The 17,956-nt window shown below is 36.7% G+C and overlaps 1 protein-coding gene across 2 annotated transcripts in view; it reads right to left on the bottom strand.

The window, feature by feature from the left end:
- Positions 1–17,956, bottom strand: part of B3galt1 (beta-1,3-galactosyltransferase 1) — a 466,025-nt gene that overhangs the window by 174,778 nt on the left and 273,291 nt on the right. The window lies entirely within an intron of this gene.

Below are 17,956 nucleotides of genomic sequence, written 5' to 3'. Positions count from 1 at the left end.
GCTATGGTTCAAACCCTGGGCTTCCACCCAATAGTTTTTTGAATTACATACATTGTTTTCACTTATGCTATCTTTTGGTCCCTCACCAATAAATTATAGGTGGTAATATTAATCACTTTAAGGAGTTTAAGTAAATGAGATAATGCATATGAAATGCATAGTGCCAGGACTGACCTAACAAATGTTAACCATCTTCCCCACTTCCATCAGCTCCTCCTGTTCTTCCTCCTTCTCTTCTTCCTTTTCTGCATATGGTTCATTCATAGATAACTCTACCACTTGCCAGGTGATCATTAGCAAGTAATTTAATCATCCTGAACATCCATTTATCTTTTTAAAAAGGTGTATTTATAATTACTTCATAGGATCATTGTAAGATTAAATGAGGTAATATATCTAAGACACTTGGGACAGAGTAGGGGCTCAATGAGTCATCAGGCACTATTTCTTTGTTCTTTTTATTTTTTGGAGGTACTGGGGTTTGAACTCAGGGCCTTGCACTAATAGGCAGGCACTCTACCAGTTGATCCATACTCCCAGTCCTTTTTGCCTTAATTATTTTTCAAATAAGGTCTCATGTCTATGCCCAAGTTGGCCTGGACCATGATCCTCCTATTACAGTTTCTGCTTAGCCTGGGGGTGTAAACCACTATGTCTAACTTTTATTGGTTGAGATGGGGTCTCTAAAAGTTTTGCCTGGGCTGTCGTAGAACACCAATCCACTTGATTTCTGCTCCTGAGTATCTAGAATTAGAGGCATGAACCACTGTGCTTGACTATTTCTTTTCCTTCCTGTCTTCAATCCCTTTTCCATTCTTTACTGATATATATCTATATATATGTATATATTTGATGTAGATATATAGAATATAGAAATATACATAGAAGAGATGTGTTTGATTGCCTATTTTTCACAACCGGCTTTGAGTCCTTTGGAAATGTTTCTCAAATATTATGTTACACATTATCAAACATAAGCAGCCCCTGCTCAGACAGCAAGGAAGGACAGAAATAGACTGGAATCTGCAGTCTTGTTGCTCTTGCTCGTGACTGGTCCATTGAGATGTTTAGCTGCTGTTGGAGCAGGAGGTCTCTAAACAGTCTACTGGAATTTCATCTTGCCAAATGCTGGAGTTAGCAGAGACTGAGGAAATATATTAAAAAGGCACAACTCTCACAATATACTGGCAAGTCCAAAGTAATAAAAAAGCAAAATTTGATATGACTAGGAGCTTTTCACACTATCATTTTTTACCTTTGCCACATCTTCTGTAGCTGGCATCAGTGTTTCTCAGTGTACTTTGGAAATCAGAAGGGGGGATTTAATGTCTTATTTGAGCATGCATTCACTTGGCTCAGGCTGATTTATATTGCAGATTGCATTCCATTCTCCAGAGACAGTTGGAATATTGTTGGAGTGATTGTTTAAAAATATAAAACTGTGTGCAAATTCAGTTACTTGAGCAGAGAGTGAGATGATGATAGCACAAACAAAACCAGAAGAAAAAGAAAATACTGAACATATATATTAAAAATGAGAGAAAGGCAGAAAAATGACAATTATTAACGAGACATTTGAAAATAGTTGGAAATCAAATCAAGATGAATGGAAAATATATGAATGAGAAAATTGGAAGAATAAAAGTTGCAGTGAAGATATGATAAAAGAAGTCAACTGACTTCGAGCATGTATGTCTGTCTCCCCTTTACATTACCTATTGATTTAACAAAAAGGCAGTCTAGGGATGATAATGATACCTGGAGATTCTTTTTTTTTTTTTTTTTTTTTGGTGGGACTGGGATTTGAACTTAGGGTTTCATGCTTGCAAAGCAGGCGTTCTACCACTTGAGCTACATCTCCAGTCCGATAATGATACCTGGAGAACTAGATTGTTATAAAGACATTTTAAAAGAGCACCTTTCGTAATTTATTCTCAGTTCTTTCACATCCATATTTGAGAATGTTAAATAAAAGTGCCCATGTGACTATTGGAACTGCCTGCACATATTTGAGTGTCCTTGGGAACAGATCGATCATGCTGGTGATTTCATGGCCAAGAATTCACATGATGTGTGGAACTCTTACTCATCTCATTTTTTTTTGCTGTCTGAGTAGTCTATAAAGTGCTCCTAGCCATCTGGGTCATGTCCACAGCAACTGAAAATTTGCTATTGCCTTAGAGCAATAATGGCCTGGAAATTGCTTTAACTCAATGTTACAGTAGTAGCCACAAAGAAACAAACTTATAAACTGGTAGGTAATGAGATCAAAGACTACCACTACTTTATTTTTAGCTTTACATCATGGTTTGAATGACTAGTGACTGGACCAACGTGTATTTATTTTCTTACTGATTTGCTCTAAAAAATATCACTAGGGAGTTCTGCAGAATATTTTCTAAATTCATACTTCTGACTCTTCATAGCAACTGTAAATAGGTCTCTCCAATGTCAATAAGTGCATTAGCTCAATGTCCTGCCTGTGCACAGGGATAGTGACAAGTTGCTTAGGGACTAAGCAGCCAGTGATCTTCTGACTCACTCTATGACCTTGAATTTATACTTCTGATTCTTACTTAAGGCCTTGAAAGCTGGACACTATCAGTTAGATTCTCAAGAGAATTTAGTTCAGTAATATCACCATGTTATGGACCTTCACCTAGCACACTGAGGAATAACAAGGGATCTTGAGACCACTAGAGACCTAATGAAGCATGCCCCCAGTCTTGCTTTTGGAGACCTGATCCAGAGAGCAATGGCTCTGGAAAATAAGTTCCATAGTAAGTAAGTTCAATAGTAGAATGTTGCAAGTGAACACTCATATGTACTTTATCGCAACTAAACTTGCATGGCTTTGAGTCACTTGAAAACTCTCTGTGCTGCCTGTGCTGCTACTCTGACATAAAGATGGTACGTTTGACATGATTGTTGCAGCAATCAAAATGCAGTCAACGGAATTGCTTTTAGGAAATTAGAAGCCTCTTAAACAGATGAGACATCAAGAGAAAGGGACTATGATCTTTAAGAGCACACTGGGGCCAAACAGGCTATGTGATAAACATTCCAGATGTGATCCATGCAAGCAAATTATAAGGACTCATAAGCTCCCATCACCTCCCTGCTTCTAGAGATCCTTCTAATAAGAAAGACAAGATATGTTCTCTCTCCCACCTAACAACTCCCCTGAAACTGCCCCTTAAGGGGCCACAGATCAACAAGCTTTCTTATGGCTACATCTGTGGACTATTTTCAGTCCATTTTACCAGCTATGTGAAATTCTTTTGCCTCACTTTCCCCAGTGTAAAATAGGAAAATAGACTGTTCAGGTAATATCTAAATGGTTTGCACCACACCTCACATACAATAAACACTCAAACAAGTTCACTGCTGCAGTACAATCTTTGTAAGTCTACAAAAGGATAGTCTTTGCTCTTTTTTGCTCTTCCATTTCATTATTGAGACAGTTAATCTTGATTGTCAACTTGGTTGGATTAAGATATGCCTAGGACACCAAGAGGTGTGTCTATGAAGTCATTTTCAGAGATGATGAGATCATGACTGTTCTGATTTAATCAATGGTTTAATCCACTTATAGATTTAAACTTAGAGTACATTGTTGGGACATGGTGGAACTGTAGAAGGTGGAGCCTGGCTGGAGGAAATAGGTCACTGAGGACATGTCTTTGAACAGTATATCTTGCCTGGCTCCTTCCTGTCCTCTCTTTCTGCTTCCTGGCTGCCAGAAGGTAAACAACTTTACTCCATCACACCTTTTCACCAGGATGTTCTGCTTCACAGGCCAGAAACAAAACCTTGCCAACAATGGACTGAAACCTCTGAAACCATAGGCCAAAATAAACCATTCTTCCCTTACATTGTTTCTCTCAGGTATTTTTTCACAGTGATAAAGAGTCTGACTAACACCATATTCTTCAGCATAGGGCCATGATTGATTGTTTTTATGTCAACAAAGTACCAGCGATGCCAGTATGTGAGAAATGCCTTCTACTAAAGGACAGTTTGCTTTGCTTACATAAATAACTCATTCAGAAGATTCATTCACTTTTCTTTACTCTTTCCCCACTACTGCATTTAATCATAGACTTTCCTTCAAAGTGGCCATCATTTTGGTACTATGCAGAGACATTAGAGGCTCAACAATGGAAGCAGTTGTTCTTCTGAAGTTATAGACATACCACTACCATGTCTTGAAGTTTCCATCCACCAGACTATTTTTTGTTTAATTTTTGTTTAATTTTCAGGTGAAATTAAATTCTTGCCAATGGAATGGAATATCATACTGTATGTTGGCTTTGCTGCTGGAGAAAAAGCTCACCAGGACTTAATTCTGGCTATCTGCTGAAAGTTTAACAATGTAATTGTCTGGAGTGAGTGCTGTGAATCCAAATAGATCCAACTTGTAATTATGTCAGTGCTACTCACAACTCTTACTGTTTTTTTAATGTGGTGCCCCAAAATGAGAAAATTTGACAAAAAGTCTTACCATAATATTTTATAATATCAATAAAGTTCATCCACATGTCCAATTTACAATTTTATGCCTCTTAGTGCATTCTAATTTTGGCTACATTGCCTCCATGGACTGAGTTTACAGAAATATTCAGATCATAAAACGTCTGTTCCAATTAAAGGCATTCTGAATTTATTTTATCACAATGGCATCAGGCTTGACATTGAGCATAGAGATTTTATTCTTGGCCATATTCATCTAGAAATGCAATTTAAGTTGCAATACTGTGTTTAAAATGCTGCCCTTCAAAGTGAGGCTTAACTTTAGTGTTTCACCAAATCACTGAAAGTCAAAAGCAAAGTGAAAGTTGAATAAGTTCTAAGGGCCAAGAAAGGTGGAAAACAAAATCCTGGAGAAAGACAATTAATAGTTGGGGCAAGAGGATCTGAGAACAAATCCACCTAAGTATGACTATCAAGCACTACTGTTCTATCTCTGAGGGATTAGTTCATGATCCAATCTATCAGCAGAAAAGAAGATGGATCAGAAAAAAGAGGTACATTAAGACAGAAGCCTCTGATTTTAAACTATGCAGTAGAGATGGGAGATGGCTGTGTTAAAAACTGGTTTCTTTTATACATGGAGAATATGCTCAAGTAGCCCTAGCAAATAATCAAATGAATTCTAGCATTTGGAAGAAAAAGATACTGAGATAAAATGGAGTGGTAATAATGCTGTGAAACAAAAGATGCAGCAGCTACAACCTCATATGAAACACCAGCAATAGCATCAGGCTAAAAATGAGCAGCACTGACTCCATACAGGGAGAGAATTGTTCTAATATGGCAAAGAAAAAAGAGTGCCTGGGGAGACTTGAACACTGGTGCATAGAAGAGACGGAGTTTCTAAAACTAAGTGTGCAGAGAACTAGAGAGTCTGTCTTACCCTTCGCCCATATTGGGGAATAAATAAACAAAGAGTGTGTAGTATTAGAATATTAGCTGACATCTATTAGCTACTAATTAGGTGCTGATGTCTGAAACTTACTAAATCATTTTACAGACAGAAACACTGAACTTCAGAGACAGATATTTCCCAAGTTAATGAAATCAAAGTGCAGGTGAAATTCTAACTCAAGGCTGATTATAGAACCAGCCCTCTTTTCTTTTTCTCCTATGGTACTTGGAATTGAACTCAGGGCCTCCCACTGTCCAGGCAGGTGCTCTGCCTCTTGAGCAACACTCCCTACTTCATGCCCCCAGGAGTGCTGGCCTTAAACTAGAATTACAAGTGTGTACCACCATGCTCTGCCTAGCACTGGCCTTCTTAATCCAAGTGGTTTAGTTACAAGTGAGCTCACTAGAATCATGTTGGGTTCAAGTCCCCACTTCACCACTTTCCTGCCTGAATGAGCTCTTACAACTCAGTTTCCTCAGAAGGAGGGTGATATCCTTACTTTTTTCATAGGTTTGCTATTGGATTAATTTATATAGCATTTGGAAAGCACTTTTTATACAGTATGGTGCATTGTAAATACTCAATAGATGTTAGCTATTAATATCTTGAAAAACACAAAAATATTTCTGACCAAAATTATCCTTCTAGACACTGAGATTTATTGTCTTTTCCATTAAGTAACAGCAATTATGTTTTCTAACTACTATTTCTTGTGTGGGAATACATGGACAGGAACTAGTCAAGAAGGGAGGTAGCACTGGCTGTACAAAGGTCATGGTGTTTGGAGAACATGACTAGCTTCAGTCTCAACACTGTTCATAGCTGTGCAGCTTTTGACAAACCAGCTAAATTTTTATTTTTGCAGTGGTAGGAATTAAACCCAGGGCCTTAGCACACGTTAGGCAAGTGCCCTACCACATAGCTACATATCCAACCCACACTATGTCCTATCTTCAAGGCTGTCTCTGCTTTGGTAAAGAGAGTTGCTAATAAAAAATCCTTCCCCTCAGGAGATGATGGGTTTGAAAGTATTTTGTAAACTGTAAATCACTATACAAATATTAGTCATTATGTTAACACAGTGAGAAGGCTTGAAAAAAGCAAGAAAACAACACATTTCTGATGTTTGAAGAGCTTTCTAATCTGGGAGTTACTGCAGACACCATTAAGAATTCAGACACACTGTACTAAATTTAGTCTAAAACAACAACAAAAAATGGCATGTGGTTCAACCTTGAAATAAATGAAACTATACATAAGGAAAGAACTCTGAAAGAGATTCAGAGAGACTTAGATAGCAACGGTTGTGGATGGGTGACAGTAGTTATAGTAAGTCAGAAAACAGGTAGCAGCTTTTACAATGTCCTGTAGCATTTAAAAGGGCAGTTCTATTTTAAGCTTTTATAAAGAGACAATTGGCTTCTTTGTTCCTTTTGGAGTTGGGACAATGCTTGCCAAGCACCCTTCTGGGCACTGTAGGTCAGCTATGAGGCCAGAATTCCTCATCCATTACACACACACACACACACACACACACACACACACACCCCACCCCTGGAATTCTATCTATGGATTCTCCTTCATAAATGAGTCTAATTGGAGGCTGGCCTGGAGAGGGTCATGATCTGCTGGTCAACAGAACACCCTTTAGCTCCTCTTGTGCTTGTCCCAGTAGGATTTGGGCCATTTCACCTCTGCCCATGATTCTTTTGACTTTTTTTTGAATCAAATTTATGTATAAGTATACAGACAGACTGTATGGAAAAGGAGATCATTAGAAATACAGAAGAAAGGATGGAAGAATATAGTGATAAACATAAATGAATTATAAAAATTAATAGGGCAGCGTGTTGAAGAATAAGCCCAGATGTCATTTATTCAATATTTAAATGAAAGTCTTAAGTAATTGAAAGAGGAAGAAATGTAAAATAGATAAGGTTTTCTCTCAGCAGACAGTCCCACTACTGGCCTTAGGGAAGTGTGACCCTGGACCGAATTCCAGGCTGTGACAGTCATCTCGTGCTTATGAACACTTAGTTTCTGGGCTGTTGCTGGAGAGGCTGAAAGTTTCTCTCCATTTCCCCACTGTATTCCCCCAATTTTCTGAAATTACTCTAATGTCCACTAGCTAGCTCCCTTTCCATAGAAGAGGAAGGGAAGTGGAAAGTGTATTAGATTATATGTGATAATCAGGTGACTCCTCATGGAAGTTAAGAATTAGGCAAAGTTTGCCTTCCAGCATCTTCCATCATTCTTGCTAGCACATTTTTGTCACCACTAGCCCATTCAACAATGCTCAATGATGCTTTTAGGTGGCCTTCTGAGTGGTAGGCTGCCTTTGACTGACGCTGTCTCATGTTCCAGGCCTTTCCCTTAATTCCTCCTTCGTCTTCTGCAGGTCATTCTGGTGCACTGAAATGCAGCCCAGGAACAGATGTCTAAGTAAAGTCTTCATAACTGATAATGACTTAATGGGGTGCCCTGTCAATTATTCAAACACTTGGCAAATTAACATAAGGACTAAGGAGAAAGCAAATAAAAAACTGAGTTTAAAAATGTTATTACTATTTGCATACTAACCCAGCATGTCTTTTTAATTCCCATTAAGATACTTTCTGGAATAAATGTTAAAATACTTGAACTATATTTCAGTATAAGTATACTTATTGCAAACCCCAATTAGACAAATACTAGAAATACCCTAAATGCTAAGTAGCAGAGCACTAGCTGTATACAATGCCTTAAAATAGCATATAGTCATCAAAATGACACTATAAAAGAGTATTTAGTTACGTGGAAATACAACATCTTAGGTCTAGGAAGTACATGGTATACTTTTTGACATTTCTAATATTGGAAAATATTTCCAACCAATCCCCACACAGTTCAACAGCTACTAAGCAGATGACTCAGTTGTGACATAAGATGTTGCCTCCATGAGAAAATATAGTTTCTGTTTATCCATATGTCACTTAATTGACTTAGTTGAAATGGCACAACCATATACGCTGAATTTTCACTGAACTTTATACATTCAATTATCATTTTGTCAACTTAATTGTCTTAAAATAGATTTTGATGCATCCTTGAGCTGAAAAAATAATTATCATGACAATGCAGTCAATGCAATTAAAGCACTAGAAATAGTCAAATATTCAGGAGTAGACTACAGTATTTTCAAAGCCAGGAGAAGCTAGTGAGACTGATTCATAGGGAAGGACGGACTCTCCTAGGCACCAACATATTAAACTCCTGGCTGACTTTCAAGAGGAGATGTTTAACTTTCATCAATTTGTAATATAATTAAGCAAAAAACAAAAGCAAATGAAAAAAAATGCCCACAAGGTTTTTGGGGCTCTTTGATTTTGGGGCTCTTTGATTTCCTCCAGAATGTTAATATTAACCCTGAAGGTGGGATGATATCTAGATTAAAAATCCTGTGTTATAAGAAGTGACAAGGAGAGGAATTTTACCCCAGGATAGAACATATTTAGTGTTTCCCACACATCCAATATAGATGATTTAGATGACAAATTTAAATCAGTTTAGACTTCAGAGAAACGATATTTTGATGATATTTAGACAGATTTTAAATTGATCCTATGATAGGTGGAGATTTTGGGAGATGCCAGAATAGGGTGAATGTATTTTACACACAGATGGACATGAATCTTTGGAGACCAGAATATGGGCTACGGTAGGCTGAAAACATGCTCCTCCCCTAGGTTTACTCTCTTTCTAATTTTTGAAGCTATTGATTATCACTTTATATAGTAACAACGTGATTAAGTTAAGGGCCTTGAAAGAGAATGATTATTCTGTGTTATCGACAAACTGGCTGGTCAAGGAAGTACTTAATCCAGAGTTGGTTCTCTGAGCCCTTGGAGCTTTGAAATTAGAAGGAATTGAAGATGAAGTAAAGCTAGAAAATGAGCTCTAAAAGTGTGAACAAGAGCTGACAGAGATAATCACGTCTAGCTCTCAAAGGACAAAGCTTAAATCCATCACTTACAAAACTTTCCGACATTCTGGCTATGGGGCATTGGGGTGTAAACGGCATCTCTCAGATAAAAAATAATTATAAAGATGCCTTGTATTGGTAAAATACAAGCTTCTGGCATGGAGCAAATCACTCTGATTTAATTGCCTATTACCTGGCACGGAGAAAGGGGTTAGAGGTTTCTGATGACATAGCTTTACACCTGCATTCAGTCAATCAGTCTGTAAAGAACATATATCTTCCCTATTCTTGTATAAGCATGAACGAACACACAGCATAGAAATGAAAAAGCAACTGAATCAAAGGGATATTAAAGGTCAAGTGCCAAATGTTGCTTAAATGCAAATAGCAATGAATTTAAGGACACCTGAGATTTTTCTAGACTCTATTCTGCTATGCAGAATACTCTGGTCATAGTAGATTCAGACAGTTTTAAGTGAGACTGCCTTACTTATAGACTAGTTCTGTTAAATTTAACAGATTATTAACTTCTTTGAGCCTTGGTTCCCTCAAATGTGAATTGGGGATAAAATTATATCATGAAGTTGCTGTGAATGTTAATTAGACATAGTGTATAAATCTAGTATTTAATCCAATGCCCTGTGTAAATTCTCTCATGATTGTTTTTCAAAGCTACATGCCCAAAAAAGGCATTTTGTCACATTGCAAGTCTAAAAGATAGAGATTCATTTGGGGTAGGGCAGATTTTCCAGTCATCTTTAAAGCATACTTACTAGATAACTCTTAAGGTCAGTCTTGCCATGGCTCTGCCTCAAGCAGGGCAGTATGTTTAGATTAGTAGAGGTCAATCTAGGAATACAAGTAGGCAAATTCCTAGCAAAGATGAAAATATCACAATGAGGAACACACAGAGGTTGGGGCTGGCAATATTATTCTGTAGTGTAAGATCTTTGGGTATAAAAACAGGTGCCATTTCAAGAAATATCATAACAAGACTCATAAAGAATCTTGGTGTCCTAGGATTACTTAGAAGTAGGGCATACCTAAACTTACAAAGCAGGTTGAGAAATTATTCCCTGAAATGAGCCCATTCCTTCCTCCCTGAAAATAAGGCAAGTCAGGATGATCCAAACTTATTTATGGAGAAGGGACCATAAAGGTGTCTTACAGGACAAAACTCTGTTAAGACATATTTGATCCTTAACACTAGGGGAAATTTTTATCCATTCAGTATTTACTTGACCTTAATTGGCTTGACTTAGGGATGCTTTTCGTTCTCCAGGATCCTGAACTAATTCATGGTTCTGCCAAGAGGTCATCATCTCCCTGAGCATTACTGTGAAGTTGGAGTTTATAGTTTAAAGGGGTCAACTGTAGAATGGTTCCACTAGGTGAGGTCATGATTGTGGAAGAGGATTCTTGGATATATTTTTCTAAATCCATATTCATTCAGTCTAAAAGATTGTCTAACCATAATAATGTTAAGTGTACATAAAGGGTTGGATACACTGGGCACCAATGGCTTATACCTGTATTCCTAGAGACTCAGGAGGCAGAGATCAGGAGGATTACAGTTTGAGGCCAGCCTGGGCAAATAGTTCTCAAGACCCTGTCTCAAAAACACCCATCATCAAAAAAGGGCTGGTAGAGTGGCTCAAGGTGTAGGCCCTGAGTTCAAGCCCCAGAAAAAAAAAAAAAGGTCGTTATAAATTTTAAATTTTACCATACTTTCTGTGTAGCCTTGGGAAAGTCATTTAGTATTTAGCTTCTGTTCTTTTCTCTGAAAAATAAAGAGCTTGAACTAGAAAATCTATGTAGCACATAAGACAGTCCATTATAAAAGATAAAGTAATTTGGAGTATTTGGTTTAAAACTATTAGTTCAGGGATTCCAGAGATGAAAAATTTATCCCTGAGGAAAAAGAACTGCAAACTTGTGTAGAGTCAGAACTCATCTAAGCATGTATTATAAGACTACCCAAAATATCAAGTTTTCATTGGCAAAGAGAGAAGAGAACTACAGCAGTGTGCCTGGTTGCAATGCTAGAACTGGGACAAGGGTAAAGGACCCTGTCAGGTTTCATAGGCTAGGCACTGGTAGAAATACAGATTTCAAATATGGCTTTGAATCGAGAGATGTCCTCCAAGTTCAAAGGCACTCAGGAGGACAGAATGTAGGGTTTTATATAAAGTCCAGAATTTGAAGGCAAGGACATCAGAATACAGGACAGAGAGAGAGAGAGAGAGAGAGAGAGAGAGAGAGAGAGAGAGAGAGAGAGGGAGAGCTGTGCGCTAAAGTACCTTTGGTTGGGCACAGGTTTTGTATTATAGAAACCATTCTGACAAGGCAGTGTTTTGCTGAATAGCTTTCATATTCTTCTGGGCAAATCATTCTCAGTGTTACTTCTGAAATGAAATTGTGACTCCTCAGTGCTCATGTTCTTCAATCACTGGATGGAATAAGGCCTGTGTTTACTGGAGCAATGACTTCCAAAGTATGATCTCAGACCCCTATAGGCCCTGATACCATTTTAGGAGGTTTATAAAGTCTTGTCTTTTCCAACTATATATGAGGCCTGCATGTCTCTTATATTTCAACCAAAATAATAGATCACACAGATTGATTGTGAAAGCAGACATGGAAATCCAGTTGTTTTCTGTTGGGTCAGGCAGTAACAAGATTTGCAAAGAAATAAGAGTCATCTTCTCACTAATTTATTTCAGAAAATGTAGTTGTTTCCCCTTATAAAAGATATTATTTATTGTCGATTTATTATTACTTAATTGGTTCTTAAAATTAATTAAATAAAAGGTGATAACTTTCTCAGTTTTCATTGTCAACATGATAAATATTGTTAAATATAACCCACATAATAAAAATGCTCTTTGGAGGTCTTCAAAAATTTCTGAATATAAAGGGTTCAGAAAGTTTGAGGACCATTATTGCAGAGGTATCTGAATTCAAGTTTTTTTGAGTAAGTAGTGAGTCTTAGTAATAGAGTAAAAACAAACCAAAAATCTTGGTTTCTGAGTTAATTCTTATTACATTGTTGGGAGATATTGGGTCTACTTTCCAGATATTTAGATTATTTACTTGGTTTGATGTGGGCTGCCCCTTCAGTCCTGCATGGTATCCAGTTCAGTGTTCTGAATCCCTCTACCTTGGGCTGACTTTGACCTTTGGAGTAATTCTTTACAGAAAATATTTATGGGCATCACATTACCCAACTACATTTCAGTCTCTAGAATTACTCAATGTTCAAAGAAAGTATTGTGCAACTAGACATGATTAAATTGAATGGAGAAAAATTTAAGGAAAATCTTTCTGTTGATGTCTGTGTGAAATATTACATTTTGAAATATTATCTCTAGGTAACTGGTTGGACTGTCATCATTTAGATGTATCAAATGCAAAAATAACTCTCAATATTTCACTAAAGTGCAATTTACAAAAAACAGTAAACAATACTGTTAAACTTTATCTTCGATGCAAACAGATTTTCCAGTATAGGACAATCTCAGTAAACTAGGCTAATTGAGATGAAGTTCAAAACAAATGTATAAAATTAAATTTATACTGGTAATACTTTCAAATGAAATATTAAAAGAAATTAAATCTTGATTCTTTGAAGCATACACCCTATTTCTAGCTACTAAATAACAGAATGAAAAAAATTAATTTATCACTGGGCTTAAATGAAAGAAAAATTTGTGGTTTGAAATTTTGAGCATAATTTAGGAGTTTTTATAGCTACTAAACAAGGAAATTGCATTAGAAGTTACCAGCTCTATCCTTCTTTCTTACTCTTCTCTCTGTTTATGTAAGCTATAAACAGGGCAGTTTTCTTAGGTATAGTCTGTTCTTTCAGGTAGTTTAAACATGTCTCTTGCTGTGTTATAATTCTTTTTGTTTATATTATAAACTATATTTGCTTTAAAGTTCAAAAGCAAATTCATCACAACCTTAGAGCAGATCATCCCAAAATATTGAATGCTGACAGCAGGTAAGTGACATTCTGCAGAGGACCTCAAGACTGTCTTCAATAAAAACTATGGTAGTTAGAGTAGAACTTTTATACTTAAAGAATTTATATTTCTGAACCAGATGATTTTGGACACACTTGTTGGTGACTATTCTTTTTCCTTTACAGTTTGAAAAACTGTTATTTTAATTACACCTATTTATGGGGCACAGAGCAATAATTAGATACATCTGTGATTTGATAACGTATATAACGATTAAATCAAGGTAGTTAATATTTCCATCTCTTTAAACATTTTTAAAAAAATAACTTTTATATTTTTTTGCTGAATTTTCTTGGAGGTGGTGTAAGTGGAGTGGAGAGAGAGGTAAAGACAAGTAATAATTCTTGAACAAATTCAATTTTATTATTTCCTTATTCAATAAAATTTGTGCCATTTGATTTAGGAATTTCATGTTCACTACTTCTGGCTTTTGTCCAAACAACTTTGTCCTGAAGCATATGAATCCCAGGGCATTGGAATAAAAGTCTTATCAAAAACCATGCTAATTCAAAGCCATCAGTCTATAGCTTGTCTACCATGCAAATGCATTTTAAACAACCAATTATTATGTAAAATTCTGGCTTTTGTGACATTAAGGATATGCAGGAGTTATGAACTCTGTATGATTACAAAAATTTTGCATCTTCATTATAGGACATAGAAAGTTAATTAAAAGATAATTAAAAGGAATGAGGTTTTTTGGATATCTGATATTCTCTACTTACTCAGTATATGTGGAAAGTTGAAAACTGTGGTCAATGTCAGGTCAATGACACTGCAGTCTTTCTTTTGGGGCAATTTCAGCCTTTTGACTTTGTTTGAGAAGCCAGTTGTTTACATAATTTATAATCTACTCATCTCACATGAAAAGAAGGAAATATATTGCATAGCTTCATTAACTGCAGAGTATCTGTGTAGCAGATTCTCTACTACAAATGAAATTTATATTTATATTACAGTACATTTAGACTTAGTCTGCATCAAAGACTGTGATTATTATACAAAAATTCCAAGTAAAGAAGACCGTGTACTACAATTAACATTTCAGAAGACTAATTGGTTAACTCTTTTATCCTCTTTACACAAAACAAATTTTTTTTAGAATATTTGCAACAGAGGGTAATATTTTTGGAAATAAAACAATCAAAATAAATGAAAAAGATAAAATTTATCATAAGAGAAAGATTGGGAGCAGTAGGCCTAGCCCAGAAGAGGTCAGAAGCTAACAAGAAAATGATACCAGTATCATGGCAATTGCCAGTGATTGACTGCTCTCAACCTCTACTTTTATAGGACAGAAAGGCCAGTCCTGCTCAGGTTCAGAGCCATTGTTACCTGATGGCCAATATGTACTGGGAGACCTAAGCAGCTGTGAATCTTTGAGATATGTCAGTCATAGTCAGACCTCCAGAATTCTACTTGGATTTCTTCTCTCCTGAGTTGAATCATTCTTGTTTTGAAATTCTGGTTTGGACCCTGGTATTTTCCCCAGTTTTACTTTCTCTTCCTCATTTTGAAGTCTTGTCCTTTTCCTACCTGCAATTCTCTGACAGTGAAAAATTCAGGTTGTATTATTATTTTTATTCCTACCCTTATCTGTCCATAAAGAGGAATTTCTACAAATTCCTGACCAAAGTCAGTACAGACAGTGAGATCTACAGACTATGACTCCTCTGCATCAAACCTGCTAATTCTTTCATGCTGTCCTTAGCTTCTCTTGCTCCATCTATGAACTATGATCTGATACCAAAACTTCAGACTGCATTAAATAAATTACCTGTAACTGTGTATTTGCTGTGGCACACAAATTAAATTATCTGTAACAGAGTATACTTTCAAAGATGAGTAATGTCTGCATGGCATGAAAGAAGGAGAGAAATGAGAGAGGGAGGCAGGGGTTGGGGGGGTGGGGGGAGAGAAATACAAAAACAATATACCATAAAGCATTAATCCTATAGAATGGCTCATATTGAATTTCCGATATTTCCTCTATGTACCAATCTCTCCCCTAGGGAACCTTTTAGAACAGTATACTGGGGTTGGAGGTACAGTTCAGTAGTAGGATGCTTAGATCCTGAGACTCTGGGTTTGATCCCTAGCACTGCAAAATAAAGTAAAAAAGTAAACAAATAAATAAATAGCATAGAATAATATACTATATTCTCTGTGCACAGAAGGCAGGAACCTGCCTGTCAGAAAGCCCCATGTAATATATTCAGTGAAACATTAACCGAACCAAAACTTTAACAATGGTTACACAGAGGATAATGTGTAGAAGGAGAATTTTCTATTTGAAAAAAAAATAAATAATGCCATAGTCCAATACAAAGTCTGGTTTCAATAGTATTGCATGTATTATTGGGTGACATATTGAGTGAGTGAATGAATTTGGGCCTAATATCTACTGTCCCCAGAATCCTTCTTTGGTGACTATGCAACTGTTTCGTAACATTCTTTCTGTTGAACTCACCTAAGATCTGCCTCACAGATGCCTTGCAGGTTGCATTACCCTGTTATTTTAATGCAAGTAGCATTTTTGACACTGAGTTTGATGCCATTTCTAATTATCTGAATACAAAGTGAGAACAATTTCCAGGTTCCAGATGTTTGGCATGATGCAGGCAAGGCATTGAGATAATTGAATATATAACTTCTTTTTTTATTTCTTTTATTCATATGTGCATACAATGTCTGGGTCATTTTCCCCCCTTCCTCCTGCCCCCTTCCTACCTCTACCCCTCTACCTCTTCACTACCAGGCAGAAACGATTTGGCCCTTATCTCTAATTTTGTTGAAGAGAGAGTATAAGCCATAATAGGAAGGAACAAGGGTTTTTGCTGGTTGAAATAAGGATAGCTATACAGGGAGTTGACTCGCATTGCTTTCCTGTACATATGTATTACATTCTAAATTAATTCTTCTTAAACTTATCTTTTCTCTAGGTCTTGGTCGCCTACTCCTATTGGCCTCTGTTGCTTTAAAGTTTCTGCATTAGTTCCTTTGCATTGAAGACATCAAATGCTATCTTGTTTTTTTTTTGGCTTTCTTTCTTTATACCTCCCTTGTGTGCTCTCTTCTCATCATGTGATCAAAGTCCAATCCCCTTGTTGTGTTTGCCCTTGATCTAATGTCTGCATATGAGGGAGAACATACGATTTTTGGTCTTTTGGGCCAGGTGAACCTCACTCAGAATGATGTTCTCCAGTTCCATCCATTTACCGGCAAATGATAACATTTCATTCTTCTTCATGGCTGAGTAGTATTCCATTGTGTATAAATACCACATTTTCTTAATCCATTCATCGATAGTGGGGCATCTTGGCTGTTTCCATAACTTGGCTATTGTGAATAGTGCTGCAATAAACATGGGTGTGCAGGTGCCTCTGGAATAACCTGTGTCACAGTGTTTTGGGTATATCCCCAAGAGTGGTATTGCTGGATCATATGGTAGATCTATGTTTAGATTTTTGAGAAGCTTCCAAATTTTTTTCCAGAGTGGTTGTACTACTTTACATTCCCACCAACAGTGTAAGAGGGTTCCTTTTTCCCCGCATCCTCGCCAACATACGTTTTGGTGGTAGTGTTTTGGATGATGGCTATTCTAACGGGTGAGGTGGAATCTTAGTGTGGTTTTGATTTGCATTTCCTTTATGGTTAGAGATGGTGAGCATTTTTTCATGTGTTTTTTGGCCATTTGAATTTCTTCTTTTGAGAAAGTTCTGTTTAGTTCACTTGCCCATTTCTTTATTGGTTAATTAATTTTTGGAGAGTTTAGTTTTTTGAATTCCCTATATATTCTGGCTATAAGTCCTTTGTCTGATATGTAGCTGGCAAATATTTTCTCCCACTCTGTGGGTATCTCTTCAGTTTAGAGACCATTTCTTTTGTTGAGCAGAAGCTTTTTAGTTTTATGAAGTCCCATTTATCTATGCTATCTCTTAGTTGCTGAGCAGCTGGGGTTCCATTGAGAAAGTCCTTGCCTATACCTATTAATTCCAAAGTATTTCCTACTCTTTCCTGTACCAACTTTAGAGTTTGGGGTCTGATATTAAGATCCTTGATCCATTTTGAGTTAATATTGGTATATTGTGATAAACATGGATCTAGTTTCAGTTTTTTGCAGACTGCTATCCAGTTTTCCCAGCAGTTTTTGTTGTCTTTTCTCCATCCTATATTTTTAGTGCCTTTGTCAAAGATAAGTTGGTTATAGTTGTGTGGCTTCATATCTGGGTCCTCTATTCTGTTCCACTGGTCTTCATGTTGTTTTTGTGCCAGTACCATGCTGTTTTTATTGCTATTGCTTTGTACTATAGTTTGAAGTCAGGTATCGTGATACCTCCAGCATTGTTCTTTTGACTGAGTATTGCCTTGGTTATTTGTGGTCTCTTGTGTTTCCAAATAAATTTAACGGCCAATTTTTCAATCTCTTTGATGAATGTCATTGGGATTTTGATGGGAATTGACTTAAACATGCAGATTGCTTTTGGGAGTATAGCCATTTTTACTATGTTGATTCTACCAATCCATGAGCATGGGAGATCT

Source organism: Castor canadensis, chromosome 4 (genome assembly GCF_047511655.1).
Source record: "Castor canadensis chromosome 4, mCasCan1.hap1v2, whole genome shotgun sequence".
NCBI classification, from domain to species: Eukaryota; Metazoa; Chordata; class Mammalia; order Rodentia; family Castoridae; genus Castor; species Castor canadensis.
Note: the sequence above shows the minus strand (reverse complement) of the source record. Positions and strands in the feature narration are given on the sequence as shown.